The sequence below is a fragment of the Ischnura elegans genome, chromosome X (genome assembly GCF_921293095.1).
Source record: "Ischnura elegans chromosome X, ioIscEleg1.1, whole genome shotgun sequence".
Lineage (NCBI taxonomy): Eukaryota > Metazoa > Arthropoda > Insecta > Odonata > Coenagrionidae > Ischnura > Ischnura elegans.
In genome coordinates this window covers 12,851,695-12,866,009 of record NC_060259.1, presented here as the reverse complement: position 1 = coordinate 12,866,009, position 14,315 = coordinate 12,851,695, and positions in this window count along the sequence as shown.

Sequence of the window (14,315 nt, the reverse complement as noted above, 5' to 3'; positions counted from 1 at the left end):
GACTCGTGCTTGCAAACGTTTGGCCAATTACCTACTGTTAGAAACACTCTTACTTAATTCACTTTAACCTAATTTCTGATTAGGTTTCCCGTCGATTGCTCTTTATTATGAATGAGCCAACACAACAAATGAACCTCCAGTGTAACATTAAAACTTCGCGCCGTGGCATGTAGGTATAGTCCAGCACAATCAGCACGGTCAACCATTGAAGCATCCACCTTCGTGATATTATTTGAAGAAACCTTCACGAAACCTGATTTCATGATATGCACTTAAACGTATTTCCCTTTACACAGATCTGATCCACCAACGTTTTCCAATGCACAGGTAATTCATTGTATCATAAACACGATAAACATCTTGCACGCTGAAGAGATAGAACAGAGTGACGTCACATACCGAGGAGCCAATAGATGAGCGTTTTCGTCTGCTCAATATCGTTGCGAAAAAAATGCATATTTAATATTAATTATTACACAAACTAAGCTACAATTAATGCTGTTAATCGAAATTAATGGTATTTATGATACACTTTATCGAATAAACTGCATTTCAATCATATTCCTCCCGGGTGCACATACTCTATTGGAAAAGAATTGAAATATTGGATGTACGAGGGCAATTACCAGAAGAAGGCAAAGCTCAAAGAAAATGGAATTGAAGAATTAGTTACAAAATTCATCCCCTCCTCAATTATATAAATTCATTAAATAATACTTTTTCTAATAGAAGTAATTTAAAAATTCAAATAAAAACGGCCTGCAGAGAGCACAACGCTATACCAATCGGGTAGTTTCCTTCATCAAAGAAAACGAAAGGCATTGATTGCGATTCGTTACCCACCATTAGTGTATTCATAATATACAAAGTATTTGGTTTCAGGATGCCAATGGTCAATTTTAACCTCATTTGAAAAAGGCCAGATTGGCGGCCATGTCATGCCACTCCACGTGACCTCTTAGGGACTGTGTAGATGCTGTAGTTTTGCATCGTTTGAGATTACCAATGCACGCACGTGGCATAGAGCTCAGGGAAGCATCTTTTAATAGTCACTTATTAAAACTGCCTACGGTCGGAAAGTTTCCTTCGTTTGATAGGATATTAATAAACTTTATTAAGCCAAGCGCTACCTGCTAGCTCGTAGCGCTCATACCCTCGCACCAAGGTGGCCTCACACGGCGGCAAACGGAACCAGAATGAGGTCGCACGGGCTTCTCCCAGGATTCATAATTAGTAGAGATACGTGAAAATCGCACTTTCATTTTTATTTTATCGCGTTTGCAATAACAGTTTATCGCATTTTGTAGCGTATTTATTTTCATAATTATAAATTCAGAGGTAAAGAAAGGGATAGGAACATATAATGGAAAAAGGACGAGGACAACGGTGCTGTGGTAGATGGAAAAAAGTCAGAAATCAGAGGGTAAAATGCGGCCTGACTGGGACACGAACCCAGAACCTCAAGGTTGACGGCCAAGTGCTCTACCAGTTGAGCTACCGCCTAGCAGCGAGCTTTGATACCCAGAAAACTCCCTTTGCTTTGGCCCACAAGAGTAACCAATAGATGGGACTGGGGCAGCACACCAACAGAAGGAATGGACGAGGACACAAGGATGAAAGGAAAGATACACACTCACACGATAGCAGGAAAGAGACAGGAAAATGCGTTTCGGGGCACATAGAGCCCAAGTGAAATCAACCAATATGGCCGATTCACTACTTCATTCATTCACACGGCGCCTTAAGCGCAAACATACATATATTATTTTCATAATGAGGTAGATGACGATAAAATGTAGTGAAACACAGTTATATGACAAAATAGAGCGTATTTTAAATAATTATGTTGTAGAATAATAATAAATTAAGGAATTAGACATACATACATACATACATATGTATAGTGGCGGAGGTGTAGCTTGCCCGCGCCCACTTGTAGTTCGCGTCCACGTAGAGTCCCAGCCAACTAGCAGCTGGCCAGTCGCTCACATGCTTTAAGCGGTATCGGCGGAGCATTTAAACTGCGCCTAACACAAAATGTACGAGTTTTGCCGTCGAAAAGGCGAAGTTGCGTAAAAATATCATAAACGTCCAGTCATCGCATCTATGTCGCATTTATTTGCGCACATCGCATTTATCGCATTTGCGATTTTCACGCATCTCTAATAATTAGCCGTCGCGTTTTCGCGCGCTTAAAATTTTTCACTTTTCATATAATCGCGAAAAATATATATATCATTTAAAAATCTAAAAGCGTGAAATGCATAGTCCAGGAGTAATTATCTTTCGATTTAGACAGAAGAAAAGGAAACCACTCTATTAGAGTCAAAAAATTAATATTTACATTAAATGACAAAATTAATTAATATTATAGGACACCCCCAAAAAAACTTTTTTTTTAAATGCCTATTATGTTTTAGCGCGTCTACGTATAGGACAAGGAATAGATCGTAAAAATGTTGAGGCCTCCAACTTTACTGTACTTCGGGATTTGCGTTGATGATTGCATCTTTCAGACGAATATTGAGACGTTTCATTAATAGTGTCATGATTTCAGGACAAAAAATTCGTATGTGGAAATAAATATGCGTGATATTACGATTATAAAACTACACGCTCGTGCCACTAACGAAAACTAAGCCGCGTGCTGACTCCTACCGTCGCACAGTGAGTTAGAATCGAAAAAAGCTGGCCAAAACCTCAAAAACGATTTTTTTTTTGAGTTAGGAAGTTGAAAATTGGAATACATAATCTCAAATAAGTTATTCATAACTTGCCTGGTTATTTCCTTCCTGTGCCTTCACGTTAACAATATATTTGTGGTCAAATTTGAAAGAATTTATCGAAAAAAGACCACCCTCGATTTTTTCTGAAAAATGTCAACTTTATCCTCGTGCGGTGGTTTCATGAAGAGCTTAATTGACAAAAATGTTATACCATCTTAATTATCACTTCTTTTTCTTCCAATTGCATTGTTTTTAAAGATTTTGTTTTATCATTAACCATAGATATATAGAAAAATGGTGGAGCCTGTTTTCAGTCAATCTTTTACATAAACGTAGAGAAAAAGTAGATTTTTCGCCAAGTGACTTATACCACGTCGTTCTATGAAGCTTCTAAATTTTGAATCTAAAGTAAAATCTTGCACCAATTCGCAATCCCGAATTTTACATCGTGTTTTCGAGCGTACAATCGACCCCGGTTCTAGCCGGCGCGCCGGCGCCGCGGCGTCTGAGAGAACGGCGACGCGGCAAGTGTGTGGATACGATATGGCTACATTCACTCTATATTTCTGGATAATTGATAAAGTTATTATTAAAGTATTCTACCGATTAAGGTAGGCTTCCATGGAGTGTCCAAGAAGAATTCCGGGAGCCTCCCCTTACATCATGCTCTTCCCTCTTCAGTGCACAATAAGACCCACTACCCTTCATTCTATCTAAAAATCCTATTATTTTCCTTCCCCTCCCTCGTTTACCTAACGTACCTCCCTCCAACACTGTTTTCAACATCCCATCCCCGATAAGTACCCACTCCATCCATACCTTCTGTCTCCTCCGTATCTCATCTAAAAGCTGCCTCTGCTCACCCACCATGTCCAGCACTTCGTCGTTCCTCCTCCTCTCCGTCCACTTCACTTTCTCCATTCTTCGCCACACCCACATCTCAAACGCCTCGAGTCTTCTGTCGTCCTCCTTCCAAAGAGTCCACGTTTCTGCACCGTAAAGCGCTACACTCCAGATCAGACTCTTCACTAACCTTTTCTTTAAATTCTTACATAGCGAACCTCTCAGAAGCTCCTTTCTGTTCATGAACGCCTCCTTTGCTAGTGCAATTCGCTTCCTAATATCCTTACTACTGTATCCGTTTTCCTCTAACGTACCTCTCCTCCCTTCTGAAACTTTTCCATTTCCTCACACTGTCTTTTCCACCAAGCCTCCCTTGCTCTCTTTGTTTCACGCCGTAATCGATTATTAATTAATCTATACATTATTTTGCCCTGTTCTGTGTCCATGTTCTTCCACTTCCTCCTCTCCTCCATTTCCCTTATCATGTTCTCCGTTATCCACGGTTTATTTATCCTTCTACTGTCAACGTACCCAATTGACTTCTCAGCTGCTCTAGTTTTAATATTATCCCATCTTTCCTCAACAGTTTTTGTACTTTTTACACAATATCCCCAGGACTTTTCTATGTGTACCTTCCCCCTTTGTGATGATTAAACCAAGGGTTTGTAACAGGGTTGATAAAAATAACGATTTTTTCAATAAAATCATTTTTGTTGATTTTTTTATTTAAATCAGATTTTAATGATTTAAATCGGATTTTATTGATTTAAATGAGATTTTTATGATTCTTCATTCATCAAAAATTCAGTTATTTGCAAAACTAACTATTTGGGCAGCATATTGGAGAATGATCGTTTGCAGAAACAATAAGAGGCAACATACTCCAAACTTAATACAACATTTAGTCAATCAGGGGAGAGAACTATGGAAATGCCAATGGTGTCAAATTAAAAATTACACCAGCATAATATAAAATTGCCATTGGAAGTATCAAATGTGCAATATTATGCGGTTCTAAAGCATATGAAGTTTAGAAAAATTCTGTAATTGCAACTTTGTATGGTGCCTACGCTTAGAAGTTAAATCAGAAAACAATTTTTTTTTCAACGGATACAATAGTATTCTAACCAAAGCCATTTTTTAAAATTTTCATGTTACATGCATTCCTACAGTATTATTTCTATTTAAGAGCCACCATTGTGCTGATAACTGTCGATTCATTGTATAAATTAAGAAATAAAAATCAAAATTATACACTTACAGCTTCCTTTTCTTGACTCTTTAAAAATCAAACATATAGATCACATTATGATTTAAATCACCTGATTTTTTAAAATTAGGTGATTTAAATCAATCAGCCCTGGTTTGTAATGAATAACTTGTTTCTCCTGCAAAATTCTGCTGCTTTCTCTCCCCTGTCGTTCCGAATTCCTAATCGAAATTCTCCTATTTCGTTTCCATCCCACCTTTCCTCGACTGAAGCGTTCCAGTCCCCCATTACTACCAGATTTTTCTTACCCGGCGTTTCTCTAATTATTTCTTCGAGCTGTTCATACACCTCATCTACTTCTTCTTCCCTATGATTGCTTGTGGGGATGTAAACTTGAACCACCACAAGGTTGGTGGGTCGTGCCTCAATTTCTACCACAAGAATTCTATCGCTTACCTGGTCTATGCCTACCACACGCTTACCCATCTTCCCGTTTAATACTAAAGCTACCCCTCGCTGGCTTTCCTCCCCACCACTATATATAACTCTATACCCATCACTCCAATAGTCCCCCCCATCCCTCCACCTCACCTCGCATAATCCTAAGATATCTATATTCCCTTTCTGCATTTCCCTTTTTATATTTTCTAGTTTACCCGCCCTCATCATTGTCCTCACATTCCACGTCCCTACATTCATCGATGCCTTTTTCTTCTCCATCCTCTTGGTCTTCTTGTCCTGCTCCTTGGATGCTGCCGCTGATGCTGAAAAAGATGATGACGATACGTCTCTGCAAGAATTTCGCATGATAAGGACCCAGAGGACCTTGCCGACCTCGTTGCCACCAACGGGGCTGGGTCCCGCGATTCCATCCGAGGCTGGTTTTGTTCAAACTCCATGTTTTCAGGGAAGAGATAGTTGGTAGGGTTTCCCACTTCCATTCCAACAGTGTTTTTTAGGTGACACCATCACGTGGACTACCTTTCGTCTGGCTCCTACCCTTCGACCTATCTGGCATGGGTGGCCCTACCGGGAATAAGTTAGAATTAATCCCACCAGCGCTGCTCTAGGGGTCATAGGAACGCGCAAGCCTTTCCACCGCGACAAGGTTGTAGCCCAAGGGAAAGGAATAGATATAATAGCGATGGAAAATAATCATCAGAAAGTAAAATTAATAAAAATTGCTACGAATGACACTTAGTATGCAATCGCAGGGCACTGCAAGATATAGGGTAAAGGGGGGTGAATCGGACCAGCGGGTGAATAGGAACGCTTTTCAAAGAGTGCGCTCAGACCCGAAACGGTATCACAGAAGAATGACTATGCTTCAGGCATTGCTTCTTTGTAATCTTGTCCTTCTACCAGAGTGAAAACGAGAACTCGACGACTGAATATAAGCATATGATACTCAGTCGAATGGAAGCCTGCCATAAGAGAGAGGTGTGAAATTGGATATTTAGAAAACCTCGTATATGTTCAAAGTAAGGTGACATAGTAGCACTTACTCAGATTTCAAGTTTTTCTTTCCTGAAAGGAAATGTAATACCATAGCTCCGACATTAGGTTAGTTTTTTGAGCCTTGTATGAATATCGGAGTTACCAAAAATGATACAAAATCATATTACTCAGTCGGGTGAAAAGGACCAGCACGCGCAGTAGTTCAGTTCCAAGCCGCTGGTCGAGGATGAAGCATCGTAACAGTTATACTCAACAGGCATTTGGAAAACCTCCTTCTGCTACCGAAAAGTAAGTAGATATACAAGTAATATTGATAAATTTCTTAATTAAACTTAATGTTTTACATTAATAACATCAAATGTTTATAAGAATGTTCGAGGGAAAGTGGCTAAAAATATATTTTTAGGCCATACTCTTTTATTGAAGTATTATTAGAAGTTTAATGGAACAAACCTATTATAATGACATTCTATATCACGTTATAGATATTTACTACGTAAAACGAGGAGGGGGAAGAGATTTTCCCCGTCATAGAGGGTAATTATTACTGCGAGGAGCACGATTTACAGGCTGAGCGAGAGGTAAGCTACCTTCGTTTGATGTAACATTTGTTGTGTAGTGCTCCATATATTTTAACCAATTATTCGCTGAAACAATATTACAAAACATACGCATTTCGTGATGGAAATTTGTAGTTAATAATTCACATTTCCCTAACTACATTCATTCTACATTAGATCTTCATCCTTCTAATCTCGGAAGCTCACACGCACCACAAGGTGCATCAACTCCTTTTTCGAAAAATCCATCTTCCGATCAAAAATTAACTGCCAGTCCCTTTGAAGAAAGCCAATCCTCGACTTCAACATCTGAGGAATCGTCAAATACTTTGGGTAGGTCTTTCCATAATTTACTACCTACACCAGAAAAAAAAATAATAATAATAATATCGTTTATTTTCGCAGGCACTGGGGCCCATGAGAAAATATAAGTACAGCTTTCTACATTTCACATTGAGATAGATAAATAAAAGAAAAAAGTAAATAAATATATATACATATACAGACAAATGTGAACAGTGCATATCGTCTAGTGCATGAAAAAAAACAATACAATATTTTCGACAAAAAATAAATAATCGCACTCAGATAAAACACACTAATTACAAAATTTAAGGTGACAAACAAAAGAAATACGAACAAGAGATATGAACATAAAAAAGTGAATATAAACAAGAAATATGAACATAAGAAAGTGAATATAAACAAGAAATATGAACATAAGACAGTGAATATAAACATTAAATATGAACATAAGAAAGTGAACATAAACAAAAGAGATTTAACTTGGGGATAAGGAGGCATTCTTCAGAAACCCATATGTGCTGTGTTTAAACCTATTGATGTTTGTACTGCTTCTTATTTGGGCTGGGAGAGAGTTCCATATTCGTGAGGCGGTTACTATGAATGATTTGTTCATATGAGGCGTGTGATGTTTTGGAATATGGAGGTCAATGTTATGATTACGGGTAGGTATATTATGAACCTCAGATTTTCTAACGAATTTCTCGTACAAGTATGGCGGGTAACCGGTCGTTAAGACACTAAAGGCTAGAGTTATTATGTGAAGGGTGCGACGCTCTTTATACTTAAGCCAGTTAAGGCGGTTGTAATAGTTACTAATATGGTCCCATTTTTTTAAATCGTAAATAAATCTTACTGCCGAATTCATGGCCAATTGGAGTCTGTTATTGTTTGCGTCGTCTTGGTTAGTGAATAAGGCTGTACAATAATCCAAGTGGGGGAAGACTAGTGTTTTAACTAATGAAATTCGTATGTCGGGTGTAAGTATTTCTCTGGCTCTGACAAGTTGATGCAGTGATCCCAAAAATTTACGCCTCGCATAATTTGTTTGAGGCTTCCAGCTAAGGGTTCGATCGAATATGACTCCAAGAAAAAATAATGAAAGTCAATGTGAAAAAGTCAAGAAAGCAAACTGCTCAAATACTTACTTCTCCAGATATAATAGAAGAAACAAAGCAACGGCTGAAGAAACAAAATATTAGGAACATGAAAGGAACTTGCAGAAACTTATATGAGTCATCTTCAGATAGGGACGGCAATATTGAAAATGGGGAAATCTCATCTGATGATACGCTGTGTAGCTTCTGCTCCAAGTCTTATAATTGCGCGAATTCGTCAAAGTTTAGAGACTGGATTAAGTGCATGGAGTGTAATTGTTGGTACCATGAGCTGTGTGTAGGTGCTAAGGGGCTACATAAATTTACTTGTGGTAAATGTGCTTAATTGTTTTGGTAAATTTGTTCTATATGTTCACATTTGTGATGTATGTCTATTTGTAACGTTATGTTTGACTCTAAGGTGTAGTCGAAATATCTCGAGACTGAACTACATTGTTAAAAGTAATGATGAAAAATTTCAAAATTTTATGCAATAAAACTTAAGAAAACTAAAATTATTAACATTATTTTACTGGTCCGATTCAGCCTCTCATCTGGTCCGATTCGCCCTCCAAGTCGTCGGGCGAATAGGACCATGCAGTCTCTTGAAGAAATTGCTCCAGGACCGTTCTATTCAGAGCAACAACGATAAAAATTACGTTTCAAACGGGTAAAACATCGAGTCCTTGGCTGATAATGCTTTCATGATGTAACTGTTTACACAAACGAGGAAATAGACGATTTTCCTTTTCGTGGCCCGATTCATCCCCCTTTACCCTACGCTAAAAGGCTTTCTTTTTTTGAGTGCATTCCATAAAATTTTGGACTTACATCGGGTGCTTAACGCAGGGAAATGGACTCTTTTATTAACAAACAAACTCTCTTTCTGCTGTGGACGAGTTTATTATATTTTCATAACATTGTGTTTATGCTAATGGTCCACTGTGCTACATTTTTGAATAGGTCTTTAGGAGAGGAAATGAATAACCGAATAAAAAATATAGGGTGCCCTTTAAAAAAGACATAAAGATGTTCATATCTTTGTAAATAACAAAGCTACAAGGAAGGCAATCATGCTGATTAATGTCCCCCTGACGACTAATGAACATTTGCTTGACACATTTTTGAATTTGCATCTGGGCAAAAAGTTATTTCGGGTGGTCGAGATGAATGGGACACCCTGTATAGTAAAAAAAACTCTGCCAAAGAATGACTATTTACTTGAGGGTTAACTTTAAAGAACCTCGCGACGACGAATTTATCTTTGTTAGGTCCACTTCATAAATGCATTTGGCTGTATCGGTATCGACGGATCGGTGAAGACGATATTACAATTAATTACTGTTTTGACGCGTTCGATTCCTTTAGAGGATCGGGGGATTTGTCTTTCACATAGTCCCACAGAATGGGAGGAGGACAGTTGACCACGATGCAACAGGAAGTCAGGAAGGCGATTTCAGAGAAAAATCAAAGATACTCAATCAGCAGTCCGGCGAACGTGCGTGACTTCGTGGTAATCCTTCGTCATAGGAGGTGAGGAAATTGCTGCTTGGCTACTCCCAGAAGATACTAATTTTCTTTATAATTATGAATTGTCTTGCTGTCAGAGAAGACAATATTTTATTCATGAAAAAACTTCCTCACTTTCTGGGGGGAGGGCTCTTGGTATCGCCTCATTAGTTTAAATTTTGAATCGGACACACAACTCTTAAAAAATTCTGTTTTACTTCATAGATATGCTTTATTAATAGCAAAGTTGTCATATTTTATTATTCCTGGATTAATATTTTCGTAATGAACTGATTGGATTTATATAAAGTCGGTTTAATAAAGATAATTTTGCTTCAAATGAGTTTTACCCCATAAACCCACCTTTGATCATAATAATCTTGAGAAGCTGTCAAACCAATGGAGCAATATTCAGGCGAAATAATAGTCATCATCCATGCATTCTATTTCTAAGGAACTTCTGCCTATGGTCGAGAGGTTGGACAAAGCCATTGTTGGCAGCTTAGGGGTGAGTGAAATGCAGATTTTAAGGGAGGAGGGAAACCTGCTGCTCTAGACGATAGTGTCACTAGGGGAAACGTGTCGCTAGTGCGGATTTTATTATTCTGGTAATGAGGTAGCGTGGGGAAATTTCATCAATAAATCATGCAAATGAAGGCTTTACAGGTGAAATTAGCTTTTATTCGTAAACCTTGGTACACTCTGCACAAAAGAATTTAAGAGTCTCCTTATACAGAAAAAAAATCTACTAAGTTATTCTATTAACATTGGAAAAAATACTTGTAGCAGTACAAGAATAATGGGATTTTAATAACACCGGCAATGCATCACATCAATGACTCGCTATGCTGACGAACTTGTTTCGCACATCATTCTATACTTATACTTTCGTCTACTGGAAACACACGATAGCGGTATTAAAAAGGAAAAAAAATATTTACAGATGGCGGGAATGTATCTTCATGATATTTTTCTTCATTTAAGGAAATGCATTTAGAAATAAACGGGCGCGGTGTTGCAGCCTCCCGCTATTTCAACACACAAATGGTCAAGGGCGAACGCACCATCACCACCACTCACTAAATTGGCTGGACGTTGCTCTCCGGAATCATTCTGTAATATTTTTTTAAAATAATAACCACTTTCGCAGGTGAAATAAAAAATCATCATCCTTGCATTCTTTTTCTAAGGAGCTGCTGGCTAAGTTCGGGAAGATGGACAAAGATATTGTAAAATCTATTTATTACATTTTATAGCCTTTTTTAAAATTTTTATGTTTCTTGTATTTCTTTTTAAATGCTTTTTTCTTTTGAATTTCAACATGCATTTTTTATGGTAAACTTTGCATGAATTTTAGACGCGCTGATAGGCATGATGACAGTATCTTCGCTGTTCGACCAAAGACAAATCACATTCAATTTTTAAAATAGTCATACCTGAATGCCAGATAGCAAAGAATTCGGTGTTACCGAATCACAATATCTTTTGACAATCTGTAGCTTTTGACGCGTGTTTTTTATGTGGAGGGTAATCCCAGAGAGATTTTGTAATTGGGAGTCTTTTATGCGCACATCTTGCGACCGTATGTGCTAGCGAAAGCTTAGTACTTTTAATGGCGCGTCTGCTTTCGTGGAGTGCGTATGGTATGGTATTTGATGAAACCTACTTTAAACCAAAGGCAACAAGGAGACCACGGCTTAGCGTCCTATCCGACGAGCAGAGTGCTGCTGTTAAAGTGCCTTCTAACAAGCACTCAAGTAGGGGCCGGGAAAATTTTATAACATCTCCGCCACTTGTGAGATTTGAAACCGAGCCCTCGAGGTAAGAAGCCAACACGCTGGTCACCACACCAACCCGATCCCCGAGTCGATATTGGTTTGAGATGCAGCGCAATGTTTTAGTGTGGTACTGTTCGACGCGTTTTCTGTTGCGTAAGGAAGTGGTGCCCCGGCGCACAGTGGTCCCAAATCGAAAAAAGCTGGCCAAAATTAATTACGCCGTTGTTATTATGTATATATTTGACCTAAAGGTCTACTCTTATTGTTTTTGACCCGCTTATTCTGAATTTATAACTATTTTTTATGTATTTGCAATAATTTTATTGCTATTTCACATTTTGTTTAAACAATTAATTTTTTTAACATTGGAATTTGAGATTATACTGGTGATAGTAAATTAAAATTATACATATCATAAAACTGAATTAGTTATTTAAAACATACATAAATGCATATAACATGACTGCATTGTTTATTTTTGGACAAATTTTGAACAACTTATTTTGAATGAACCAAGAGAACATTTTCTACTTTCTCATTTGTTTGATCGTATTTGATACGAAAAATAAGTTAATATTAATTGGAAATTTATATTATAAGTATATTATTCATATTATTGTGCTGCATTAATTGTTTAAAAATTATAATATCTAATTCTAATTAAGTAGACAATTTTATAGTTCCTTGTAACGTGCCAATGGATTTGGAAGCAATTTTAAACGGGGTTCCGTATTTCACAAGTTTCAACGGAGGCATTATTACAATCATTTAAATGTTATAAACAATATTTCATAACTCCTATAACTCAAGTTAAACGCCAAATTTATTGATACGCTTGCAATAAGCTCTTTACGAAGTGAGGCATCAATTTAACGAGCACATGATTTGGTACGAAAAATTAAATGAGATTTTCCAATAATTTGGGCTTTTTTAATTATCAAAAAAATAAGTTAACATTTCTCCTTATCTTTCTCAGTCATTGTTACGAAAAAAAATTAAATACATTCATGATCACTATCCGACAAATCCTCATCACAGTCGTCATCCACTCAATTCTTCCAGGATTAATAAACTCTTTACCTCGACTGGTAATTGAAGTAATTTCCTTCTTTGAGCCTTAGAAATACTTGATATCATTGCATCTGAAGTTAGGAGTAATCTTTTAAACAGGTCTTCATTCGTTGCTATCCAGGAAAATTTCCTTGCATGGTGCTCCCTGAATCTTCTTATGTCCTTATTCCTCGCCTCCATTGCCTCATCGGACAAGTGGACAATAGGAAGGGCAGCTTCTTTAGATGTCCGTCGGAGGAGCAAGTACTGATGTTTCGTGAAATTACCAGAAACGATCATGGAAAGGGCTTCTTCGTGGGAGATTTTACTTTGCCTCACATCCTTGGCTCTCCATTTTGATAACACTCGCCGCGCTCTTGAGAGAGTGGTTGTTGTCACCTCATTTATTATTTTCGCCACGAACTCATCACCTTTGCTTCGATAACTCATGGATGCTCTACTGGCGATGTGCTAGCTCTAAGATCCTCCGTTTTCCATCTCTAGGCCCTTTCACTGGACTTCTCAAATTGTTTAAATAAAGGCGGAGGAAATTTCAACTTCTCATTTAGGCAGTCAGCGAACTTTCTTCTAAAAAACCTGTCATTTCTTTTTCTTTCCTTCCACCGGCGAAGATAATTTGAGAGAAAAAACACTTATCCGCAATTTTTTTAGGATAACTTTTGAATTAACGTCCTCATCTAACTCTATGTTGTTGCTCCAGCAATCCAATAAGTATTGGTTTTTAAACGATACGGACCCTTTTCCACTTTCAAGAAATTTTTCATGCATCTCAAGACGCGTGAAATTTTTCAGAGTTATCGAACTAAAACACTATGGGCACTCTCCTTTAACCCCACAAGTCTTCTTTAAAAAGTTCGAGGATACTCGACTTTTTCAAGACTCGATCTTCACGCTTGAGGAAACTAACTTTCACGTCTTTCGTTTGGCAAAATCTGAGTAAAACTGAGTTTTGGCGAGAAATTTTCGGGCAAGCGATGTCTAGAAGTAATTTGGGGGTTCCACAGTGTGAGGTTCGCGATGCAATTATCTATATTTTCCAGTAAATATCACATTTGAAAGGTGAAAAAGCTTACTCCGTTCATCCCCGGTGGCCAAAGTGCAATTCATAACAAGTGTACGGAGAGCGGTGGTGTCGTTTTCCCGATGGGCGCAATCAATAGCCTAGGCCTTTTTGGCCGTCGTTTGCCCTGCATGTGGTTGAGGAGGCCGCTAAGGAGGCGACAGAGGGACAATGTGCCGCGTGAGGGCGAAAACTAACCCGTCTAACGGAAGGAAAGGGTGGAGTAGCATTTGAGGGATTCTTTTTTGTTTTGAATGCATTCATGTTTTTGAGGATTACTATAAGCACAGCTGCGAACTTTCGTTCCATAAATATATCCTTCCGCTCTAGTCCTTAAGCAATTTTTATGAGAGCATGGGCACGCGTAAATAAAAGGTAAGGTCAAATGGAAACTATTTATGATAAAACGTTCTACGTATGACAAGAGATGTTTATTCATAGGGTAAATATTTTTTGTAGAAATAAAATATCCAACAATGTTGAATAACACCCATAAATACTGGATTTCCTCGAGCCCTACCACGCGCCAGCCAGGCCGCCGCCCGCGTCAGCGCATTGCATCATTATAGTTAAATCAATGCTTAGGTCGGAGTAGCAACTGGTAGCAAAAATGTTCTTCACTACTGCGTTGCATATACTTTTCCCTTTGTATTGGTGCAAAAGACACCGTGCATTCACGTGCCTTTCTAAACGATATTGT